The 10,333-nt window shown below is 37.2% G+C and overlaps 2 long non-coding RNA genes across 2 annotated transcripts; both read right to left on the bottom strand.

Annotated features, from left to right (window-relative positions):
- Window positions 1–4,957: 4,957 nt before the first annotated feature.
- LOC145822960 (uncharacterized) lies at window positions 4,958–5,557 on the bottom strand. The gene is made up of 2 exons (XR_014364898.1): window positions 5,418–5,557; window positions 4,958–5,333 (listed from the first exon to the last, which is right to left on the bottom strand). It is a non-coding gene; the product is annotated as an uncharacterized LOC145822960 (long non-coding RNA).
- Window positions 5,558–5,985: 428 nt separating this feature from the next.
- On the bottom strand, window positions 5,986–9,161 carry LOC114286934 (uncharacterized). Its single transcript, XR_003637730.2, has 3 exons — window positions 8,969–9,161; window positions 6,772–6,840; window positions 5,986–6,247 (listed from the first exon to the last, which is right to left on the bottom strand). It is a non-coding gene; the product is annotated as an uncharacterized LOC114286934 (long non-coding RNA).
- Window positions 9,162–10,333: the final 1,172 nt, after the last annotated feature.

The following is a 10,333-nucleotide window of genomic DNA, read 5'->3' on the forward strand; positions in this document are numbered from 1 at the left end:
TCTGGGCGTCGGTGCTGGGGAAAATCTCGAATAGCTTCTCCATTTCGAAAACCCATGCCTCGGCCTTCATCGGTTCTATACCCCCTTGGAACCTCGGCAGTTTCATCTTTTTGAACTCTCTAATCAAGGCTATGGTGCCGTCCCGGTATAACATTTGCGGTGGAGGCACTTGCGGCACTAGAGGAGGTAGAGGTGGGACTGCATGTCAGCCGTTCATCTGCTCGACCTGGGTAGAGGTAGTACTAGCATCCTGTGGCCTAGGCTGTCTCAACCCGCGGACCAAACCTTCGACCAACCTTTCTAGTTTGTCTAATCTGTCTTCAGAATGATCTCGGCCAACTGGAGGTCTACCCCTTCTCATGATGCTAGAAGTATGCAAAATATGGCTTTAAACAAAATGAGAAAATAAACATGTATGCAAGTAACAAATAGTTATGCCGAGATGATGCACACTTTGTCAGTAGCAAGCAATATGATGCAATCCTAACATTATTCTAAGGGACATCCTGTGCTCTTTAGGACTCAAAGTGTGTGAATAAACGTACTATAAGGAAATTTGTGCTCTGATACCAATCTGTCATGACCCCATTCTGCCCCTAGTAGAATAGTGCCATGATGGCCAGTAATCCGAGATTACCAAAGGCCAACATACAAAGATTCACACACAAACAGAGTATACATATGGGGCTTACATGTGCAGAAGCAATAATTTAATTCTAGTTGGTCCATAAGAGCTGTGCATAAATCAAATGAAATGACATACATCATAGCGAGGTCTTACAACTTGAATACAAATGAATAAATACATAATACATCTTGATCAAAAGGCTTCTCAAGTCGACATATGCAAAATACAATGAATCACAAGCCAAGAAACATAGTCTTCAAGATGCTATAAAAAGTATGAATCCAAAACATCATGCCAAACGCATCTAGGCGTCATCGTCGTCCTACTCGTCACCTACGTATATATATATATATAGAGGGTGAGCTTGGATACTCAATGAATGATATAATCAATAAAGGGGTTTGCATGAATGATATCTGAGGTCTTTATCAAGCCAAAACACATCATATCTTGTACGAAATCAAAGGACAAATCAAGTTCATCTAAAAATCTTTCAAGTCTCAAGGGATGCTTACTAGCATCAACAATACAAGGGATGACATAATCAAAGGTGTTAAAAAGGTTTAGAGTCCCCTAGCACGTACGGACTTGTGCTACCAAGGCTTATAGTCCCTTAGCACGTATGGACTTATGCTACAAATGTTTATAGTCCCTTAGCACGTACAGACTTGTGCTACAAATGCTTATAGTCCCTTAGCACGTACGGACTTGTCAAGAATGTTATCAAAACCAAAGCTAATACTTGATACACAAAATAGGGATAGTCATTCATGCTTAACAAATACTTTTCCAAAACAAACAAGGCAAAGCTCTATCAAATGTCATAACATAGCTTTATTAAAAATACCACTCCCATAGCTCTTCGGATGTCGAGGTCAAAGCAAGAGTCCAAGTCCTACAAACGCATGGCAAAGTCTATTGAATGCACTCTCAAACAAGCTTTACATTAATATAAATGATCTCGGCATTCCTTCAAAACTAAGTCGGACCAAAACAAAACACTGTTTCTCATCTCGGGAAAACATAATGGGCACCAACCAGGTCTTGGCCGAGGTCCCACACCTCCTTGCCGAGGTGTGGTCCCAATGGCCACATTTAAGGAAATGAAGTCGGGAAAATTTGGGTTTCCCTCTGCTGAAGAACATGAAAAAACATGAATGCTCAATCACAACTTGTTATTACGAAATCTGGTATTTTATGAGATGAGTTCAAAAACATGGACCAGGGTACCCATACTTGAAGGTCTTATGAAGACAAACACGAAAACATGAATCTTGATGCAAGCTTTCGGATCAAACAAGGCTTTTATTCAAGAACACATGAATATCACTTTCTCTTTCTAAAACCAAACTTTAAATCAATGCATGGCTTACAAATCGTGCTTGATCATACAATGCAGCTAGATGAACAATAAGAATAACAAGAGTAGATCAAGATTCTAACCTCAAGACACGAATCTAACGGCCCAAGGTGTGAAGATCAAGCTTGAAAATCTATTTTCTCTCTAAGAACTCCTCCTTCTTCTTCCTAGAGCCTCTCTCTCTCTCTCTAAAAGACAAGGATATGATACAAAATGATGTGTTTCTCAACAGCTCACTGACTTAACCCTCTGCTGGGACACGTGGCATTGGCTGGTTGGCTCTTCTAAAAAAGGTGACTAAATGAAAAGACAAAACTATGACAAAGTGTGTTCAACAAGCAAGATGGCATAGACACTCCGGCATGTAATGATCTCGGCTAAGGACAAGGCTTCGGCAAGTAAGGTCTCAATGATCTCGACTAGGAAGGACAACACTTGACTTAGTTGTGCCACACCTCGGCCTAGATGTGCCACACCTCGGTCTAGGTCATACCAATCCAGGAACAAGATCACTAGGTGCAAGGGTAACATCTCGGCCTAGATAATACACATCTCGGCCTAGATAGTGACATCTCGGCCAATATGCCAAGGTGCGAGCAGAGGTTAACCAAAAGATTCCAATATAGTCCTAGGTAGAAGAGATTTAAAGGTGCGACCCAGGCTTAGGATGAGCTCGACTAAACTCACACCAAGCAAGGAACAAAGCATGCAGTAACACTTAAGGAAGACAAAGACAAGATTTGAAATGTAAGCTTAACAAGACAAAATCATATAAATGCATGAGAGCATGACTAAGATGAAGTGAGGGTTGTTACACAATGAGCTGGTCCTGGGTTGGATTGGTAACGACTCACCAATCCGACTACATAACAAAGGTCAGGGCATGTACACATCATAACATACATCAAGCTTCCAACAACATTTGCATAGGGAACACGAGCCATCTTCTCATTCTCTTCTGGAGTCTTAGGACCCATATCAAGGCTTAGGCTCTCGGCTCTCGCAACAAGAGTGTCAGTGGGTTTCCAGCTCTACATCTGAAATCGCTCTAGGATAGTCTTAATGTAAGTCTCTTGAAACAAACCGAGAAGTCTTCTAGAGCAATCCCTAAGGATCTAAACACCCAGAACATAGCTCGCTTCACCCATGTCTTTCTTCTCAAATGTAGAGAACAACCACCTTTTAGTGGCAACAATCATCTCCTTGTCATTTCCAGCCAATAATATGTCATCCACATGTAATGACAATATCAGAAAAATGTCCTTGGACCATTTAACATACACACAGTGATCTTCATCAATCATCGTAAACCCATTAGAAACAATGGCTCGATGAAATCTCAGATTCCACTGTTTGGATGATTGCTTTAAGCCATAAATAGATTATTGAAGCTTGCAAACTTTGCGCTCCTGAGCTACTACCACAAAGCCTTCTGGTTGATCCATGTAGATCTCTTCATCCAATTCTCCACTGAGAAATGCAGTCTTAATGTCTATCTGATATAGCTCTAAGTCCAACTGAGCTACTATAGCTAGAATTAGGCGAATAGAGACAAACCTCACAACTGGTGAAAAAGTTTCCTTATAGTCCACATCCTCTCGTTGGGTGTAGCCTTTCGCCACTAAACGAGCCTTATACCTTTCTATAGAACCATCCGCCTTGCGCTTGATTTTGAGAACCCATTTATTCCCAATAGTCTTGTGTCTTGGCGGCAAATCAACCAAGTCCCAGACATGATTTTTCTTCATAGACTCTATTTCTTCATCCATTGCAGCACTACATTCTTTACTAGTAGGAGATGAGAGAGCCTCTTTGAGATTCTTAGGCTCCATCTCATCACTATGAGCAATCATGAATGCTTCCCCTTCAATCTCAAAACGACGACGAGGTATAGCTCTACGTTTGCTTCTACGCCGTTGAGAATCCTCATCCATTGGATCTAATCCATGGGCAGGTAAATCGCTCCCATTGTCCCTCGAAGCTTGAGGGATTGTTTCCTCATTCTCTACTAGGCTACTAGGTGCACCTTCAAGTAGATACTCCATCTCATAGAGTTCTACATCTCTAGTTACCTCACCTCTGCTAGGGAAATCCTCCTCTAGGAATTCCACATCTCGTTAGTCACACTTCTATCTGGATGCTCCCTAATAAACACATAGCCCTTAAAATGCTCACTATAGCGAATGAAGAAACACTTTTTTCCTCTAGGGCCCAACTTCCCAAACTTATGAGAAGCGTTGTGTATGTATGTTACCGAACCCCAAGGCTGCAAATTGCCCATGTCAGGCTTTTGTTAGTCCATATCTCATATGGGGTGGAAGGAACTGATGTGGAAGGCACACGGTTAAGGATATAGGCAACAGTCAATAAAGCATCTCCCCAATAAGAAATGGAAAAATTAGCTTGCATCATCATAGATCTAACCATGTCAAGCAATGTACGATTCCTTCTCTCCGCTACACCATTTTGCTGCGGAGTCCCAGGAATTGTCAATTGCCTGATAACTCTTTTTTCCTCACAGAGCACTTTAAATTGCTTAGATAGATACTCGCGTCCTTGGTCAATCCTTAGAGCCTTAATGCTCTTGTCTAATTGATTCTCAACCTTATTAACATACCGTCTAAAGCAATCTAATGCTTCTAACTTGTGAGAAATCAAATTGACATGGCCAAAATGCGTGCAATCATCTATAAATGTGATGAAATAAGGGGCTCCATGCGTACCTCACATTCATTGGTCCACATATATCAGAATGAATAAGTTGTACTGGGATAGATGCCCTTTTGGCTTTCCCAAATGGTTTCTTTGTTGCCTTTCCAACAAAATAGTGCTCACAAATAGGCAAAGTGACTCTAGCGAGTCGGCCTAAAAGGCCTTCTCTAGCCAATCTAGTCATTATGTCTTGCCCTATGTGGCCTAATCTAGTATGCCATCTCATAGAATCATTATCACAAATAGATGCAATATAAGAAACAAAGCCATTGGCATTTTTATTAAAACTAGAATCATCCACATCCAAAACTAAGAAACCATCTAAAAGATAACCAAAACCATAAAAAATTGTTTCCAAGTAAATGCTAACACCATTATTCTCAAAACAAAAGCTAAAACCAAGGCTTATCATGCTAATAACTAAAACTAAGTTTCATCGAATATTCGGAGCATAAAGAACATCATGAAGATGCAAGATATGCCCTCGTCGCATTTCCAGCTTATATGTGCCAATGCCAAGCACCTCCACACTGGACTCGTTCCCCATTTAAACTTTTCTGCTCCCAGTAGGTACTCGGCGATACTCAACGAACCCTACTGTGTTCCTCGCGATGTGGTCTGGTGCTCCTGAGTCTACAACCCAAAAATGAGGAGAATGAGTAATTAATGCTTGACTAGAACAAAGCATTGAATACGAGAAATTAAGTAAGGGAGTACCTTCTTCTGCTCAGGGCAATCCCCAGCGAAATGTCCTTCTTTGTTGTAGTTAAAGCATGTCAATTTACCCTTTTACCTTCTTGCGCCTCTCTTGTCCCTACGCTTGAAATTTCTAGCACCATTGGGCTTTAGCGTAGTTGTTGCTTGCTTCTTAAGAGCACATTTTTCTTTTCCACGCTTGAACTGAGAAGTCTTACGTGAGCTTGACTTAACCACCATAGCAGAACTATCAGACTTAGCCGCCTTGAGATGCTCAGCCTCTAGCTCCAAATGATGCGATATGTCTTTGAATGTTTTCACACTTTCATTATGCATCATGTTCTGTTTCATCTGCTCCCAAGAATTTGGCAGAGAGCGAATCACAGCTTGTACTTGTTGCTCTTGAGTCAAATTGTACCCAACAGCCGCAAGCTCACGTATCATGGCTGACATGACCCTCAAATGTTGCTTCATCGAGTGATGCGCCTTTTTCTGATAAGAGTCAAACTTAATAGTCAGCCCACGTAGCTTCGCCAAAGAGGTGATACCAAACTTTTGCTTGAGAGCTTCCCTGTGCAGACTTATATGAGACAGAAGAATTTTAAACTTTTTACATACACATATACACATTATCTTTAAGTCGTCATATATATACAGATTAAACAAAAAGGGACTTAACCCTATTTACATAAATACACAAGACTTGTTCAACCACGAAAACAAAACTTAAACTTTAAATCACATAGCGATAAACACTTAACATATCCAGAACCTCCACGGGAGGCACATAGGTTGGCTGACAAAACAGATTCTAGACAGATGCCTCTAAGCCTGGTCACGCGCGTGATCACCTACATACATAAATAATACAGTGAGCTAAAGCCCAGTGAATAATAATAGAGTAAAGGGTTTTAATGAATGAGTCCATACAGATTCAGAAATCATAATTCAGTTTCGTATCAAATTCATAATTTGTCCAGATCATATACAGAAATCATAAGTCATGCTTAAGTTTACGTGATACATCCATTAGCATTAACAAAACAGAACAGAACAGAACGCATACGCGTGAGGTTACAAATAACCAGTTCCACAAAGGAACCTCCAGATCCAGGTAACAGAACAGAAGCTAAGCCCCCATGATGGGGCCTCCGGTACGGGTAACAGAGTACAGACGGATACAAGTTCCATAAAGGAACCTCCGATACCGGGTAACAGCTAGCAGCTATCACATTATGCTAAGGATGTCACGAATACATATCAGAAATTGAACAATCATTCATTGTACAGAACATATCAGTTCGAAAAACAGATCTTGTTTTATCACACAGAAAATAGATACAATTGAACATAAATTTACTAAGTTATTACTCACAGATGGATGCAGAAGCAAATCAGATGGACTGGACATATCAGATAAATCAGGCAGACAATGGCGCGTGACCTACACAAGCACATAACATATACACATACAATATTACTCCCTTGATCAAACTTGACTTTTCTAGTCTTTTTCTGTCTAAATAGTCCGAAGTTCTACTACGCTTAATCTTTCTCATTTGAATAAGCCGGGTTCTTATTTCACATACTCTTTCATTACTAAGCCCTCCTCTTCCAAATAGATTGATCTTTTGCTTGGCTTCTTAAACAATTACCACCAGATCAATGATTCATTCTTCAACTAACTAATTTATGTTGATTGGTAGCTTATTAATCTTTATTGAGTCATAAATCATGTCTAGAATGCTTTGGAAAGAGATGAGAATAAAAATGTGAACTAAATGTAATTTTTCAAAATATGTTGAAAATGGGTCTCCGCTCGAGCGCCACTTTGGTCGCTCGAGCGGACTGTAAAATTTGAAAAAACTTCTGGAAGCTCGATTTTCACGCTCGAGCGAGGAAATCTCGCTCGAGCGGATAGCGTAAATTATGAAAATTTCAGAATTGCAAATGAAGTTCAAATTTGATATTCAAAGCCTCAAAACATGTATTTTTGGTACACAAAAATGGAGAACCATTGTATGATTCAGTAAACACTTTCAATTAGAAAACATTCATTCAAAATCATGTTCCAATTGCCCAAATTTAGTTTTAATTCATCTTATTAATATCAACCCACAATTCTAAGATATAAATTAGACTTCTCAACCTCTTGAAATTCCATGGTGTATATAATACAAATAGATCCAATTTTACTATTAATGACAAAATCAACTTAACTCAATTTTTAACCAAATATTTAATTTATAATCATGGGTGTTCTAAAATGTATCTAAATTGAATAAAATTCCTAAATAACATCACACACATGGATTAAATAAAAATCTAATTATAAAATCAAAACTTTAGGATTAATTCCAAATTTTCATAAACTTGATTTTCTTAAAACATTTCCTTTGTCTTTTCAAGATATGAACTTGAATGGCTCAATTCCCTTAATAACTCATGTATCATAAGAAAATGCTTCAAAATCAAATTAAAAACGATTAATTTTCCAAGTTAATTTCCACAACTATGAGTCTACTTAATTTCTTACTTAAAACCTTATTTCTTACAAAATCCATGAGACTAATTTCATAGCTTCCTTAATTCATAATGCATGTAACTCATTTTATGTTTAAAACCCAATGTCATCCTAATTCCATGAATTTAATCTCAAATCTCAAGTATTATATAGGATGATTCTACAAAATCAAGCCAAAGATAATTAATTTCTAACTTAACTCTCATAAACTTTTAGGGCTAGTTTGGCATGTACTAAATAAGTCAAAAAGTCACTATCGTATTTAAGTCACATCATCTTATTTAAATCACATCACCTCTCTAACACATCACATCAAACCCAACCCAAACCCAATCCAAACCCACCAATAAGTCAAAAAGTGCACTTTTTTAGGACATCCCAAACCAAATTTTAACTCCAATTCATCATTTTCTTGTCAATTTCCTTCTAATCCCATAAAATTGCTTTCTTACTCTTTTCCATTCTCCTTAAATTATGAAATTGAAATTATAAAACTCTTAGAAAAGTATTTGCATGTGTGAAATTATAATAAATAAAAAAAATCAAACCATCTACATCAAAATCCCTTTAATTCAAAATTAAGCTCAAAATGTTCGTGAATTTATAATTTACCACAACTTGTTCTTCTTATATCCAAACATGAAATTAATTATTCAAATCTCTTAAAATTTCATTGATGCATGTAAAGATGAAGTCCAAATTCATGAGGAATAACACAAATTAAACTCACTTGATAAATTTTCCAAATTAATTTCTTAGTTCTTGACTTAATTCTTTTCTTTTCATTATATGTAGAATTACATACATGTGGATTCTATTTCTTCTTGATTTTCAAAATAAGAAATTAAATATGTGAGCCATATGATGAAACATGAGACATGCAAATAGTTTACTATTCATCATCTTCTTGCTAAGTTCTTTTCAAATATATATAATTGAACCTAACTATCTCTCAATTCCAGCTTTTAGGTGATTTATCTGCAAAATTTGAACTTCAATTTCTAAGTGTAATGTAAAGATTCTACCAAAATTAGGTATGAGTTCACACCATAAACTTAAAAATCAAGAAGTTTTTTTGATTCACTTTCCATTCTCTTGATCCTCGAAGCTTTTCTTCCCTTAATTTTCTTCTTCTTGGACCGAAACTGCTTCTCTCTCCCTCTCGGTTATTCTCTGTTTTTTTTTTCTCCACTCATGAATTCACATTTCTTCTCATTCTCATTCCCAACCAAGCAGAACACATGGAAGAATCCATCTACACTTGTTGACTTAAGGTTATCAACACACAACACACACATGTGCACCTCTTGACACGTGCACACACTTGTACAATCTGGATGTTTCCTCAATTTAGGCTTAGTTTGGGAAGACTAAATAAGTACACTTTTTGACTTTTTATGAAATATGGGTTGAGTTTGGGTTGAATTTGAAGTGATGTGTTAGAGAAGTGATGTGACTTAAATAAGATAGTGACTTTTTAACTTTTTATCTTTTTTCAATGTTGCCAAACTTGGCCTTAGTTTATGATTAGAGTTAACTTATAATATAATTATCCATAACTTGATTAAACACAATTTGATCTTAATTAATATTAGTTAGTACACAATTTAGTTAATCATGATTAATCACAATCCCAAATAAATTAATTAATCTAATCGATTTCTATTAGAGCCTAATTAAATATAATTAAATTTATCAATCTGAATCAGATTTTAATTGAATTCCCAAAAAAGCTCCAAATATTAAATTAAACTTATTTTCATCCTCAATTTTGATTCTCCAAATCATTTAGGCCTTCAATTTTTCATCAGACACCAAATCTTTGCCAATAAATTACATATTCAAATTGGACCTCCCATAAATGAATTTAATTCATAATAATCACAATTCTCAATCCTCATAATTTAATTAACTTGATCAACTCCAATTAAGATCTAATTAATCGAATCTCAATTTTACTAATTGAAACGAATATTTAATTAAACTCTCAAATGGGTCCATAATTAACATTAAATTGATTTAACTTCTTAACTTCACTTCCTTAAGCCATTTGGACTCTTAATTTCTAATTTCAAAATAAATCTTTAATAGAATCATATACGGGTCAGATCCCACAATCCTCATAAATCCCAAATTAAATTACAATACTCGGTGAGAGGGTAATTTATACTTATAAATTGGGCCGAGCTGGGTAATTGGCCGTTATGGGCCACATTGCGAAGGGCTGAGTAAAAAGGCCATGAAGTTACTCCGGCCAAGAGAGATGTAAAGTTACTCCGGCCCAAGAGAGGTGTGAAGTTACTCCGGTCCGCGAGAGACCTGAAGTTACTCCGGTCGCAAAAGAGCTTATGATAAGTTTGGTCGTCACTCACAAAAGTTATCCCGGTTTGGACCGGAGTATTGGTTATTCCGG

Source organism: Camellia sinensis, chromosome 3, assembly GCF_055761805.1.
Source record: "Camellia sinensis isolate YWXY chromosome 3, ASM5576180v1, whole genome shotgun sequence".
Lineage (NCBI taxonomy): Eukaryota > Viridiplantae > Streptophyta > Magnoliopsida > Ericales > Theaceae > Camellia > Camellia sinensis.